Raw genomic sequence first — 15723 nt, 5'->3', positions numbered from 1 at the left:
AGGCAGGGTAAGTGAGGCGTCATCAGTCCATTTCCGTGGCACTTCTTCAGGTAGATTGTGCTGCTGCAGTTTGGGATGTTCAGATAGGACCAGGAGGATACAATGTGTAGCTCCTCCTGGAGCTGTGATTCTGTTTCTGCTGGGAGATGGAATTTCAGCTCTCAGGGGTACCAGGGTTACTTGGTCATTATACAGGGGGAGCCTCCTCTAATTTCTATAGTCTCCTCTGATTCTAGGTCTGGTGATTTTCCAGTCTCTTTTGTAAGGAAGATAGGATTTCTTATCCCTTCTCTGTAGTTGCTGAAATAGTGTCCCACCAAGTTTGAAGGTAAGTGAAGAAGTGGTCATAGCAGATCTAGAAGCCAAGAGCCTGTCTTCCTTCCCTCCTTCACGTTCTGCTTTGTCCTCTTGTCCATGTTCTCAGTGGAGAGAGAGCAAGGCTGCTCTTCCAAGGACAGTATGGGAAGAAAGAGTTAAGGTAGTCAAGCAGAAGGGGGAGAGAGTGCTTGTAGAAGAATGATGAGATTGAATGCCATCCTCACTGCTGGCCATGTAATTCTCTAAAACAAATGGGTGACGGGATAGAGATTGCCGAATCATACTAATAGACTATTTTTCAAGCATCTACAGGCCCAGAGACACCTAAAAGATCAGTAAATGAATGTGTCGGGTGATATATGTGGGTAAACTAATAGATATTCAAATCAATAAAATAAAAACAAAAATATTTTAAAGAGCGCAAGGCTCACGTGAACACAGTAATCACAAATATATACCCTTTCTTTGCACTTCCCCTCCATGTATGTAAATACCATCAAGCAGAGACTGGTCCTAAAAGTTTTGAGCTCCTGATCCTTTACCTAGCAGAAGGTTTTTGAGGGAAGAGAGAAGAAACATTGTTGCTCTCAAGCTACTTCCTCTACACATACTTTTAAAAAATATTCCTTAGTGTATGTCTGTAGTGCGTGATATTTACCTTCCTTGTGTGGTGCATGCACATCTTAACTCTTTTTTCATTCCCTTTTTCTACCCATCTCTTGATTCCCCTGCTTTGTCTTGTGTTTTGTACATTTGCAGTACATAATGTTTCCTTGTGTGGAGTTGGTACATGTACACAACACATCTTTTTGTCTCATCTAATTCTGTATAGAGTGTAGGTAGAACTTTCACGTACATCGGGACATTCTCATTTTTACAAATAGAGAAACTGAGGCTCAGAGAAGTTAAAAAAATGACAGGTACAAATTTTGAAAAACATTTTTAACGAGGTGATATGTGTACTTGTCTCTCTGCTTGGGAGGCTGAGGCACAAACCAAGGCTGGTTTGAGACCAGCCTGGGCAACATATTGAATTGAAACTTTGTTTCAATAAAACCAAGCAAGCAAGCAGGGAAATCCTCTTTTAAAAAAAAACCCCAAACAAGAAAAACACTAAATTTGAGCTGTGTGTGGTAACCCAGCTACTGTAGAGTTTGAGGCAGGAGGATCACAAGTTTGAGGCCAGGCTGGGCAATTTAGTGTCTCAAAATAAAAATTTTTTAAAAGGGCTGGGAATGTGGCTTGGTGATAGTGTCCCTGAGTTCAATCTGCAGTTAGAAACAAAGGAAAAGATAGAAACTTTGTGTAGGCTCTTTTCCCACTAAACCACACTGCCTCACTGGTGTGCTAACTAGTCCCTCTTTGCTCTGCTAATAATTCTTAAATGACTTCAGGATAAGAAGACCTCCTGTAGAGACTTTACAGAAAACAGATATCCTCAGTCAGTATTGCTTTCATCCTAGCTTTCTTAACTGTAATCAGCATTGATTCTTTCTTATTCCCTGATAGCATTAAGTTATGATAACATTAGGGTGACAAAAAATAAAATCAGCAAATATGATAATGCTCAGTAGATCAGTAAACTGTTGACTGTGTGAACTGGCAACAGCTAAAGTAGGTGTTACCTAAAAAGTATGGACATAAATACAAAGCACAGGTTGGAAGCATTTCAGGAAAAGATAAGTTTGTTTGCTAAACAAGCTTTTTTTAGGTATAAAGGAAAATGCAATCTTGTTTCTGAGCATCTTAATAGATGTGATCTTATAGGTAAGAGCTTACTCTTACAAAATAAGCAGTTGCTGTTTAACTATTCAGATGTTACATCTAACACGTGGTAGGAATTAGGTAAAGGTTAGTTGACGCATGTCACTCTGAGTCACTAATAAAATATCTTTAACCACAGTATTTCTTCCGCCTTATCCATGGTGTCACTTTTTGTAGTTTCAGTGATCTGTGGACAACCATGGTCTGAAAATACTAAATGGAGGGCCGGGGATTTAGTTCAGGGGTTCTGCCGCCTGCCTTGCAAGCGCAAGGACCCGAGTTTGATCTCTGGTACCAAAACAAACAAACAAAAAAACACCCTGAAAATACTAAATGGAAAATTTAAGAAATAATTCCTACTTTTAATTGTTCTATTATTAATATTTTAAAATCTCTATGGCATTTAATTGACAAACATTACTGTAGGCATGCGTCAGGGAAGACATAGGGTATATAGAGCTGTGTATTATCTGTGGTTTAGGTGCCCATCAGAGGTCTTGGAATGGATCCCCGAGGATACAGGGGGTCTACAGTACTTCATTTTGCTTCTATTCCTTTTCTTTCTAGGTTGCTTTATTCTCTCACTTTAAACGTCATCCCCAGTGATTAGAGAAAGCAAGCACAGATTAAGGCTTCTCTTTTCTTTTCCTCAACTTCTGCCTCAGTGGAATTCATGCCATTTCAGGAGCTTTTCCATTTCAGAAAAGACATCTGTCTTTGTTGTGTGCTGCCTGGTCCTCAGCTCTTATTAATCATTTTGAAACCCCGCCCATCCCAAGTGTCACCTTGCTTAAGCCTGCATTTCACTGAGGGCCCCTCCCAGTGTTGTTTCAGTTCTTGTTCCCTGTGCATAAATTAAAATTCACTCGACAAAAATTTCTATTTAAAAGCTCCAAGGGAAAATTAGGTAGAGTAATAACATTTTCATATGATTATTTGCCATATTGGCATTGAGGCAGAAAAATCTGTTAGAAAAACTCTTTGCTCTTTTCCCATGTGTCCGTATTGAATATGTGAGCTGGTTATGCTGTCTCTATTCTGAAGCTGTCCTGTGTTATAATAAGTGGTTTGACACTTATTATCTTTTTTAATACAAAGAGGAAATTGTCAGAGTTCACAACAGTAAAATAGATCCTTTGTTATCTGTATTTTCACTTGAAAGTATTTTTTTACCCTCTTGCCTTGATAGAACTGAAGTTTATGTTGTAAAAGACGATGGCATGACATGAAATGCCAGAATTTGGACAGTATCAGAGCAGAGTGGGATTCAAATTAATCATTAATTGGTATTTTTTGTAACCAGTGTTTATAAGCAAAGCTGTCGACTCAAGACATAGCCTAGCCTCGTAGGTCTTAGTGGTTTATCAGAATAATTATTCATCAGTGACTTTAACGTCTTCCTGGAGTTGTTAAAAGCACACATTGTATGACACTTCACACACACACACACACACACACACACACACACACACACACACACACACACACACACACACACACACCCCACACCACACACACCCATCCACTCATCCACACACACACACACACACACACACACACACACACACACACACACACACACACACCCACACACCCCTGACTTCACTCAGGCCTGTCTTCATTCACTCCAGGGTGTTAGGGAGGAAGGATATAACCTCACAAGAACAATGAATTATACTTGGGAGGAATTTGCGATCAGATTATTCGGGCCTTCTGCTGTGCTGGCTTGAAAACAGTTTTTAAAGTACCTAATGATTAAACTTTTTAAAAATCTGAATTTTCATTTGGTTTCAGCAGGCCTTTGATATTCAGTAGCTAGATTATGCAGAATGAAAAACACAATGGCAATCCCAAATTAATTTTCTCCAGCCTGCCAAATGGACATTCATGAAATCAAATGGGCATTTCCAAAATTAATTGCCAGTTTACAGTCTTTGAACAGTCATGGAGAAGGGTTGTTGAGTCAGCTCTGTAGGATAGATTTGAATAAGACTACTAAATCTAAGCCATTGCGTTTCCAGGTCCAGCTCTGCCCCTGCCTCTTCCCAGGACCCTCGGAGAGGTCTCTGGCATCGAGCTGTTGCCTGTCTCAACTGCCTCACTACCAACCATGATTCAAGTGGGAAGTGTGGTAGCAGCTTTTAGCCACAGTACAGGCCCAGGAGATCATGCTGTCCTCAGACCTGAATCATGGCCCTGTGTTGGAATAACTTCATTGTGAACAATGAACAAATGTTCAGTGCTTATATAGAAGGTGCTGTGCCTGGTGCTATAGGGCAGGACAAAAAGAAAACAAAAAATGAATAATGAATTTGACAGAAAATGAAAGCTAAAGGCACAGAAAGGAAGTTGATGGGTCAAGGCAGCATCTGTGAGCTGAGTGCTTTGTGTAGTAAATGTGGACAGCAGAAACTCTTTCTAGGGGGTCTTCCAGACCCTGGCTGTGGAGCCAAGGCATAGTCAATGGCAGAAGTAGGATTGTAGGAAACAGGCTTGCAGGCTTTAGAACAAAGAGTAGGAGCTATGTGGAAGTGAGTTGAGTTTTCCTTTTAGCTGTAGCCATTACTGGGAAATTTATTTTTTCTGAGAAAAATACTACTACTGTGGAAAAATTGGAAGCTAGAAAAACATACTGAGAAAGTAATAATCATCAGTAATGGGGCTGGGAATGTAGCTCAGTGGTTCTGCCGCCTGCATCACAAGTGCGAGATCCCAAGTTCAATTCCCAGGACTAAAAAATAAAATGAATTTAATCAGTAATGATCTCGTAGTCTATAGATCATTACTTTGATAACTATTTCTTTATCATGTATATGTGTATTCTTTTTAAAATTGACCTTCAGGTCATATTGTGTATGTTGTATTTTTTGTCTTTTTATTTAGTATTGTTTTGCTTTTCCCCAAATTAGTAAATATTTCTTGAAAACATTTTTGAGAACTATATAATATTTCATTATATAGAGAGACCAATTTGACTTTTCCTGTATCAAAGCATGTGTAGATTATTTTGGTTTTGCTATTGTAAATAATGCTGTAATGAATAGTGTTGCATATAAATTTTTATTTTTTATCTGGTTGTTTAAAAATTATACCTCTACTTTTATGTAGAATTCAGTATGACAGGTAAGGAGTTTGAACTTTAAAACTGTAAACATTAATACCATCTAATTTTAAAAATCACAATGCTGACTAAAAATTACTTTCTAGAAAATCAACACAATTATGTCTGAGAAGGAGACTAGAGAACGTATGTGGTGAGAAGAGCTGTGAGGACTGGTGCTGGTGTCCTCTTACTGATTCTCTGAGATCAACCCTGGGCACACAATGGCTTCTGTTCTTCCCCTCGCTCTCACCTCTTTCTCCAACTACTGCAGTGGACTCATTACTGGTTTCCCTGTTTTACTCTGCTTCCCTCTATTTTCTACGTAGCAGTTAGTATTCTTTTTAGACATAAATCAGATTACATGTGTAGCCCTTCAGGTTTCCCGCTGTATGGAAATATGGGATTAAAACTCAACTCCTAAATGGGGCCAGTGGGGCCAATGCCCTTTTTTGTATTTCCTAAACTGAGCCCAGCTCCTTAGTGTCCTAGGGTTTTTCCTACATCTTGCCTGTCTTCCTAAAATAGTCCTCAGCCAGCAACTTTATATTTACCCTTTAATTGCAGCTCAATTTTCATTTTCTGAGAGAAGCCCTGCCAGCACCTTTTGTCCTAAGTCTCCTCATACCTGTTTCATAGAAACCAAATAATCACAATTTATATCTACACCTTTGTTTAATGTATGTCTCTGCATTAGATTACAGCCTCCATGAAGGAAGGAATCATGGCTGTCTTGTTCTCTTTGACCCGTAACCATCACTGTCCTTGTTACATGGTAGAGGTGGAAGGATAAATGAAAGGTGAATATGACAGACATAGACATAGTCCCAGTCTTTGTAGGGTTCATTGTCTTATTGGCTCTGAGGGTAGGAGAAGAGGAGGAATCAGAAATGAGAGATTAGACCTTTAATTTAGATGTTTGGTGGGATATAGAGGTCATTGATAGAAAGGGATAAGTCAGATCAGGAGAGAAATAATGAGTTTAATTTTAGGCATGTGAAATTTTTTTTCCCATTAAGTTTATTGGTACATTTAAAGCAAACAATACAGTTCCATTTGTCATTGGGATCTTGTGCCTTTACATGATATGTCTTGGTTCTTAGTTTTTCCTCATAGAGGCCTTGCCCTCCCTTCACCCTTCCCTATTTACAAAGACTTTGTTTCCATTTTTTCACATTTTCTCTTTTCCCTTATTTCCTTTCCCCTCCCCTTCCCACTTTCCCTTTAGCCATTTTCTTCCTATTTCACACTATCAGTTGTACCATTTGAAACTTAATTACACTTTTAGTTTTTCACACCAGAGAAATTTTCCAGTATTTACTTGTATATCCTATTTATTTCACTTAAGAATATAGCCTCAGGGCTGGGGATTTAGCTCAGCGGTTTGGTGGCCTGCCTTGCAAGCTCAAGGACCAGAGTTCAATCGCCGATACCCCCCCAAAAAAAGAGTATAGCCTCAATGTACATCCATGTAGCTATAAATGTCTCTAGTTTCTCATTCTTTATGGCTGAGTAGTACTCTTTTATAGAAAAAACACATCTTCCTTATCCAGTCTCCAGTTGGTGGGCATTTGGATTATTTCCAAGTTTTAGCTGTTACAAACTGTGCCGCTGTAAACATGGGCGCACATATATCACTGTGGTATGATTCTTTTAATTCTTTTGGAAAGATACCCAGCAGAGGGATGGCTGGTCAAATGGCACCTCTAATCCTAGTTCTTTGAGGTATCTCCAAATCGATTTCCACAGTGGTTTTACCAGTCTGCACTCCCACCAACAATGGAGAAGGAAGGGTTCCTTTCCCCCCCACGGCCCTGCTGGTTGATTTCTTGATAGTAGACATTCTTTCTGGGGTGAGGTGGACTCTCAGTATTGTTTTCATTTGCATGTCTTGAATGACCTGTGATTAGCTATGTGAAATTTAAAGATTAAAGTTGAATAATCCATTGGAAAAATCCAGCATGCCAGTACCAGTCTCTTGCCTTAATAAAACAAAGCTCTATTGCTCATTTTTTATCGGGGGACATTATTCATGAATCAAAAATACTTTTTATTAAGGCCTAAAGACTCTCTTCTTTTCAAGAGTATTGGCATTTATCATTCTGAATTGCAGATGAATAAATAGAATAGTGCCATCATTTTATTTTTACTTGAAGACGTGACATTCTTCCATCTCCATTAATGAAGCCTTGTTTTGTTTGAAGGGGAAACACAAGTTGAAACTCTGCATTCTTACCCATAACCCCAGACTCTCTCCATTTCAATCAACACTCACTTCTCTTATTTTTTGAAAATAAGAACTGTGGGAGGCTGAAGCAGGAGGATCACAAGTGTGAGTCCCATCTGGGTAACTTAGCAAGAACTTGTCTAAAAGTAAGAAGGGCTGGCTGGGCATGTAGTTCAGTGTGAAGGTCCTGATTCAGTCCTCAGTACTGCACCCCAAAAGAAAACAACAACAACAACAAAAAACCTTAAATCATAAATTTGAGGAGCTTCTGTAGTGTTTTCACATACTAACTTGGCTCTGACCAAGGTATTAAGCTTGTAATATTAGATTTTGAATATAGTGTTTTAAGTCTTGAGTTTTGCAGACTAAGATAAATTTAAATTGGAAGCTGATTTTTTCCAAGAAATAATGGAAATACTCTTTGCTCTGTGAAATGTGAGTAATGCAAGAATGGGTTTGATTATGACTTGGGCAGGATTATAGCTCTCAGAAAGCCAAACCTAGATACGAGCTCATCCGTTCATATACTGGCCCAGCATATTTTTAGAAATGGGTGAAAATATGAACCAAAATCTTATTTCAGGTGGGTGCCTTTTTAGCCTTATGTCTATAGGAGTTATAAGTTTTATCTGTGGACTGGTTTATTATTTTGTCTTTGTTGTTTTTTGTTTGTTATTTTTTGTATTGGGGATCGAGCTCAGGACCTGGTTACAGGCAGGTGCAGTGCCACTGAGCTAAATCCCCGGCCCTGTTTTAAGTTTTTAAGATTTAGGCTACCTTTGACATAATAGTGAGGTACAATCTGGGGGGGGTCATACAATTTTTTAGATGTTCCGTAAAAGACCAAGGAATTGTCTTTTGCTGCTTGGGCACCTTTTCATGACAGTGCCAAACTCTCCTTTTCAGTAAGCAACTCAGCTGACACAGTTGTACTTGCTGCTTAACACTCTGTAAAATGTTATTTAAATATTTCTAACTTACTGTTTCATGCTGTGTTTTATAGTACATAAATTTCTATTTAGGCCAATAATTTACAGTAGAAGTTTGTTACTAATATCACTGCAGGTTCCATCCATCTAAAAATATTGCTCATAACCTACATTAAAAATATGTTATATATTTTACACTGTATGTAAACAGTGCTGTGTTTTATTTGTGTGAAGTGCTTTGTCTATGGAAATGTTGGTATTGCAGCATATATTTTGAGGGGCTAGGAATACAAGTATGGTAGAAAGCCTACAGAAAAAATGAAATCTCTGCAGGATGGGATTTATGGAATTTTCAGAATGCTTTGCAGAAATCTACATATAATGCTCACATTTTCTGAGGAAAAAAAAGTAGAATCTTGCAACATGTTCAGGAAGCTGTTATTTCCTGTATTCTCCATTATTTCTAACTGGTTTATAGAGGATTAAAACTGCAAGTATTTCATCTCAAAAGAAGCAGTCATTATTGTTTTCAATGGCCACATTTTTGCTTTTAAAAATATTAAATGAGCCAACAATAACATAAGTTGGGTTTTGTTTTTGGTAATGAAGAAACATAATGCTGAGAAGTGACATTTTGATTTCTTTCTGAGTGTCCTTAGCTGGAGGGATGATTTAGTGGATGAAAGGTTTAAAATTGAAAGAGTCTCTAGATTGTTTTGAACCACCTTTAGTTCTGTAAGGTGGCTTTTTATCTTCAATTCTGAGTTCTACTCTGTCCCTTCCCTTGTAAAAATGAGGAAAAAATAGAATATTGGTGAGTTAATCCCATTTATACAGGTTAATTTTGTTCCTGAGATCCTGATAGGTCTGATTTGTGGCGTGAGGAAACTGTGTTGACTTCATCTTCTGACAGAAACGTCTCTGCTGGGCACCACCTGGTGAACCCAGAGCTGTTACTTGTTGACCTGGTGAAGGGAATATTGTGTCTCAAAAACTGACTGACTAAGCTTCCAATTAAGCTCCCTGGACTTTTCCAGAACAAGGGCTGCCTAAGATTTGATAGCCATGTTTGTAAATGGAAGGTCTTACAACTTATTTTAAATAACGTTTGCAGAAAATTCAGGCCCCTGGGTTTGCTCTCAAATAGCAATGGTGTGCTAAGTTTACCATCCTGCCTTTCTGTGGATCCCCAGAGAGCCACAGAGATCTGTGATGAAGATTTTACAAACAACTCCCAAAGAATTTTAATGTCACAAATGAATATTAGAAAATGTCTCCTCTTCTAATTTACTACTTCATTCAATGTGTGTTAAGCAGCGAGTCATGTAATTAAATATGATTCTTCAGGCCTTCGAGGTGGCTCTTTGCAATTGATCTGCACTGGCATTTGCTTGGCCTATTGGGCTGCAGCAAGAGGGCTCCCGTTGTTCCCCTCCACTAAATGTGAGTTGTGTGCTGCTGGTCAGGCTGGCTCACTATACGGCCATTGACTGTCTCCCACCCCCACCCCAGGCACCTTATCTACCACCTCTGCTGTTGGTGTGGTTTTACTTAGAAACTTCACAGACATTCACATTAAGATGATAAAATATTCTCTAAAAGCTAGCCACTAGATCATTGGGTCAAATGGAATGGAATCTGAGTAATAAAAATTTTCTAAAAGGGTCTTTTGTTTTAAACAGTAAAACCAAAACTCCCCAGTCAACAATTATATTGAGGGCAGGGCATTGTGTACCACTCTGTGAGCTGTAACTCACCCCATCTTCAACCCATGCTCCTATTTCCAACACTAAACATCCTTTGGTTATGTAGAAATTCTGTAACCTAAATCAGGATTGCTATCTATATAAGCTTGGTCAGACATTGCACAGGCTTACAACTGGGCAGAATGATAAATGTGAAAATTGAACTGCATTTCATGGCTAGGTTCTCTGTTATTTTCTCTCTCTGGTTATTTTTTCTGTTCTTATAGGAAGGAGAACAAAGCCTATTTAATAACTGCAAAGCATACAGACTGCAGAGGCTTTAAAGATTACTAGCAAAACACCATATTTATGCCTTTAATAAGGAATTGAAATTTACTACTCACTAAATAAATTTTCCCTCTCTTCTTTCTCTTTGGGAACAGTTTCGTTAACACAATATTTCATTGATGTCTTTTGTTTTTGGAGGCAGTATTTTATACTTCTTACCAATAATAAAATTGTAACTGAGTTTATATGTAGTGGACAATTTTGTGTTACATTCTAACATGCTTTGTATGGCTTCAAAGTATCTTAGGGCTGAAGAGTAGACGGCATGTGGTGAATGAATGGAGGTGACTGTGAGAGTTTGTTGTGTGTGGACATGCAGCTATGGAATCGAAGTGAGCTGTTTCAGGGTGGGAACTAGTGACCATTTGTGCAGTGCAGACTGAAATAATTCAGATAACATAAACATGCTGCCTGTGCAATGGTCCTCTCACAAAGTCTCCCTTAAGAGATGAGGAAGTGGGCCGGGATTTAGCTTGGTGGTAGTGCACCTGCCTCCCAAGCAAGCTCAAGGTCCTGAGTTTGATCCCCACCAAAAAAAAAAACAAAACAAAACAAAAAAAAAGGCGAGGAAGCTATCATAACCTGGCCTCCCTTTTTCATGTCGCACAGGGTACGTGGTTAACAGGTAGGTCTTAGCATTTAGAGATGAGGAAGCACTGTTGAAAATCAGTGGCCTACAGTGAGAAGGTCATCACTGCTTTTGCCTCATTCATAGTATTTGCTTGTTGGCCATTCACACAATTCTGAAAAGGCTTTGTTTTTCTTCTAGATGTAGTTTTAGATTTTTACAAACATACAAACAAAATACTAGACTGTCAAGTTGATATTTATTTATTTATTGTCTTTCCTTCTTTCTTTGATACTGGGGATCGAACTTGGGTCCTTGTGCTTGTGAGGCAGGCGGTGGAATTTCTGAGCTAAATCCCTGGCCCAATATTTTATTGCTTTATGAAGAAATGGAATTAATTTATTGCTTGCTTGCATTCTGGCTTTGATATTCTTCTGAGTCCCAAATTCATCCAGTTGGGATTTTCCCTGCAGAGCCAAACGTACATATTTTGGATGGGAACTGAGGCTGAAAGAACTTTTGCTTGGAGAAAGAAGCAGTCAGATACCTTTTATGCAGGACTATAGAAATTATATTTCCACTTGTAGATGTTCTTATTAAGAGCATTTTATATGCCAAGGTTGTGATATACACTCATTGACTCATTGACTAAATGTTGGAGTATCTTTTCTGAGCCTACAATGATTTATTATATAGTAGAAGGTTTGATCTTCCTAGAATTGAATTTTAAAATATTACCCTAGGGAACCTTGAGAGGGATAGAAGAGAATACAACATGCTTTCTTCCCTCAAGAGGCTTACAATTTGATAGATGCAAAATAACTCAATATAGTAATGTGTATTAAGGGTGATAATAGAAGTACAAAATGCTTTAGAAATCTAGAGCAAGGAAGCTTGTATTTTCAGGAATGGCTTCCAAAAATATATTTTTGCAAGGTTTTGAAAGATACCCAAGATTTTTAGACTGGACAAAGAGATGTATTTCTGGCAGAAGTTTTAGGAATAGGAAAGGACATATTCAGGAAATGGCAAATGCTTTTGTTTGGCTGAAATATAAGATAAGTAGAGGGATTATAGAAAATAGAGTTGATATACAGATTAAGGTCAGACTATAGAGCTTTGAATGAGCTAAGCAAATGAGGGTTGAATTTACATAACAGTTGATCATAAGGCTTGAAAACTAGGAAATCGCCCAGCTAGGATTATACCTTAGAAAGATATTATAGAAAAGTCATAAATAAAATAGATTGTAATAGGGGGTAGAGGATAAAGAAAAATCAGGAGTCAGAAAGCCAGCCAGGAATTAATTGTAGCAAACTGTAAGGTAGGTCCTCTTTAAAAATAACTTTAATGCAGCTATTTAAAGAGAAAACACACACAAAAGCTGGGCCTCAACTTGGAAATATAAAGGAAATGTCAGATTTGAAGGCATCTTGGAGTAGAATCTACAGACTTGTCAATTCTGATTAAGTGGAGGAGGATGGAAAGAGTGAAGATGTGGAAGTCAAAGATGATCAATTTTTTAAGCTTGGACAATTTAAAACAATTGTGGAGTCAGAATAGAAATAGAGAAGTCAAGAATGGAGAGGAAAAAGGTTTTTGATGAATTGATGAGTCTCTTGGACATGTAGAAGCTGAAGTACCAGCAAGATAGCAAATTGGCTTTGTCCAGGGCACAGGTGAAAATGTGGAGTGGTGCTGCATGGGGTAGGGTAGGTTTTCAGCTGACCTTTTTGCAAGTCAAAGCTATGAATATGGATGCAAGGAATTGCAACTTCTTGTAAATCTAATTTTTGTGGTCTGAGTTAAACTATCCTTAGAATTCTTGATTAATATATTAGTTGATATTGCAGCTTAATGTGGGTTGAGATAATTTCTGTGATTTTTACATTGGATTTATTACTGATGTGTTTGTATTCAGAGATGCAAACAGCATAATTTATAAACACATAGTTAAATATTTGTTCATATGAAAACAATGGGGATCCTCTTGACTGGGAGAAGAGACAGGCCTGATGACTTCTGGAAACCAAAGGTAAAAGGAACAAAAAAAAAAATGGATGAGATCCTTCTTTATAGCAGTCTCTGTGGCTTAGGGAAACTATCTGAATAACTGCTAATTCTATAATTTTGGTTTTTGTTTAGTGGTTTTACTTTGGGACAAAAAGGTAACACTGTCCTTTGTATTTTACTTGAATCTCAGTGCTGTCTCGTTAGCACATTCCAATATGTTGAAGTTTAGTGGCTTCTGTATGTTTGGTTATGCATAGCTTTGTTGATATTGCTCTTGAATTTTTGTGTGTTTATCAATAATATATAGTATATAATAATAATAATAATCCTCCTGGTATAATATAGCTCTTCCTGGCATGAGTGTTCCATATTTTCTAATTGTCTTAAAAATGTGATTGAAAAATGCCATAATTAAAATGGGTAGCAGGTATTTATTTCTACTGTTCATTTGGAGTGATCATTGCATTCTTTGGGTATTAGCATTACCATACTCTTCTACTTTTGGCTTTCCTACCATAAAAACATATATTTGTCTTTAAAATATTAAGGCATTTATAAATTATATACTCAAATATTTTAACCATTTTTTGGTGACTGAATTGTACCTAAAAAGAAATACTTTGAAGTTTTAATTCAAGACTGAAAACCAATAAATACAAAAAATCCACTTTAATTCCTTTAAGAAGAAAAGGAAGTGGAGAGCTGAGAGTTTCAATCAAACTTTTAAGAGTGTTATATCATTACAGACTCTATAGATACTATAAGAGTAATAAGGAATATTATGAACAACTTTATGAATGACGCCTTAGTTCTAATGGACACATTTATTGAAAACTCAAAGTCTAAGTCACTTAGGAAGAAATAAGTAATGAGAGAGAGAAAGAAAATAATGAATGAATGAATGAATGAATAGAACTTAAAATTAAAAGCCATTCCACAGAGAAACACTAGATCCAGATGGCTTTACTGGTAAGCACCCACATTAAATATGTAAGAAAGAAAAGACCAATTCTACACAAGCTCTTCTAGAAAAATTGAATAGGGGACAATATTTCTGAATTCATTTTCTGAGGCCATCATGACCTCAATACCAAAACTAGGTATTATGCAAAACTAGATACTATGCAAAAAAAAAAAATTAAAGACTAGTATCTCTCATGTAACACAGATTAACAGAATTTTTGCATCCAGAAGCCCATCAAAAATACAATATATCGGGCTGGGGATGTAGTTCAGTGGCGTCTCACCTGCCTGGCAAGCACAAGGTCTTGAGATAAATCCCTGTATCCCCCCAAAAAGGACAGTGTATCATAATCAGGGTTTTTCCTAGAATGCAAGGATGGTTGGAAATTCAAAGATCAGTGTAATTTACTGTATTAACATTGTATTAGTTTGCTGGGACTACTGCAACCAAATACTATACAGTAGGTGGCTAAATAACAGGGGTTTGTTGTCTCTCAATTTTAGAGGCTGGAATTCCAAGATCAGGGTATTGTCAAGTTTGATTTCTTCTGAGGCCTCTTTGCTTGACTTCTGTTTTTTCTTTGTGGCCGGTTAGCTGTGTACTAATTACCTGTTGTATAGGACGTGGATTAGGGTTAGCCTTAATAACTCCATTTTAATGTAATTACTTCTTTTGCTCTACTGTTCTCCAGAAGCAGTCATCTGGAGAAATAGCAGCAGTCTAGAACTGCAACGTGAAGTTGGTGCTGGTGGTGTTCACAGTTCAGCCCGTGGCATTCATCTTAGTAGAGCAGAAAAATACTTTTATTAAATTTCTCATTCCTAGTAGTTAATATCAACAAACAAGAAATAGAAGAAAACTTCCTAAAACAGTGATAAGGGATATCTATTTTTTAAAAAATCAAGGACTAATTTAATGACAAGAGACTGAGTACTTTCCCTCTAACATCACAAATACATCAAGAACATCCATTCTTATGACCTCCATTTAGCATTGTACTGGAAGTGCTAGCTAGTGCAGAAAGGCAAGGAAGAAAAAGAAAAGGCATCCAAATTGGAAAAGAAGAGAGGAAACTTAAATTCTTCGACATAATTATCATCTATGGAGAAATCGAATGAAATCCACATAAAAAGCTACTAAAACTAATGAGTGAATTTAGGAGGGTTGCAGAATGCAAATCACTGTGCAAAAATCAATTGCATTTCTGTATACTGCCCACAATCAGCAATTAAAATTTCAAAAATACTGTTTATGGCAATGTAAAAACTTTGAAATTCTTAAGAAAAAGAACAAAGTATGTGCAGAAAACAAAACTACAAAAAAAATGCTGAAATTAAAGACTTAAATAAATGGAGAGTGATATACTGTGTTTATTGTTAGAATGTTCTCTCCAAATTTATCTGTAGATTCAACATAATCCCAATTAAAATCCCAGCAGGCGCTTTTGAAGAAAAGGACAAGCTGATTTTAAAATTTATACAAAAATGTAAAGAAGCTAGATTAGTCAAAACAACTTTCAAAAAGAACGAAATTAGAGATCTAACATTATCGTACTTTTTAATTTTAAAGCTACTTTAATCAAAATGATATAGTACTGATGTAAAAGGTAATGGAACAGAATAGAGAATAGAGGTAGACCCATGCAGTTATGACAATTGATTGTCAGAAGAAATGCATAGACAGTTCAGTTAAATGGAAAGGTTTAGCCGGGCGTGGTGGTGCATGCCTGTAATCCCGGCTCTCAGGAGGCTGATGCAGGAGGATCACTGTGAGTTCGAGACCAGCCTGGGCTACATAGCGAGTTCCA

General features: G+C 37.4%; 1 protein-coding gene across 3 annotated transcripts in view; it reads left to right on the top strand.

Moving 5' to 3' along the window:
- Btbd9 (BTB domain containing 9) overlaps positions 1 to 15723 on the top strand; it is a 389852-nt gene that overhangs the window by 125033 nt on the left and 249096 nt on the right. The window lies entirely within an intron of this gene.

The sequence above is a fragment of the Fukomys damarensis genome, unplaced genomic scaffold (assembly GCF_012274545.1).
Source record: "Fukomys damarensis isolate Sample0158 unplaced genomic scaffold, DMR_v1.0_HiC HiC_scaffold_20, whole genome shotgun sequence".
NCBI classification, from domain to species: Eukaryota; Metazoa; Chordata; class Mammalia; order Rodentia; family Bathyergidae; genus Fukomys; species Fukomys damarensis.
Note: the sequence above shows the minus strand (reverse complement) of the source record. Positions and strands in the feature narration are given on the sequence as shown.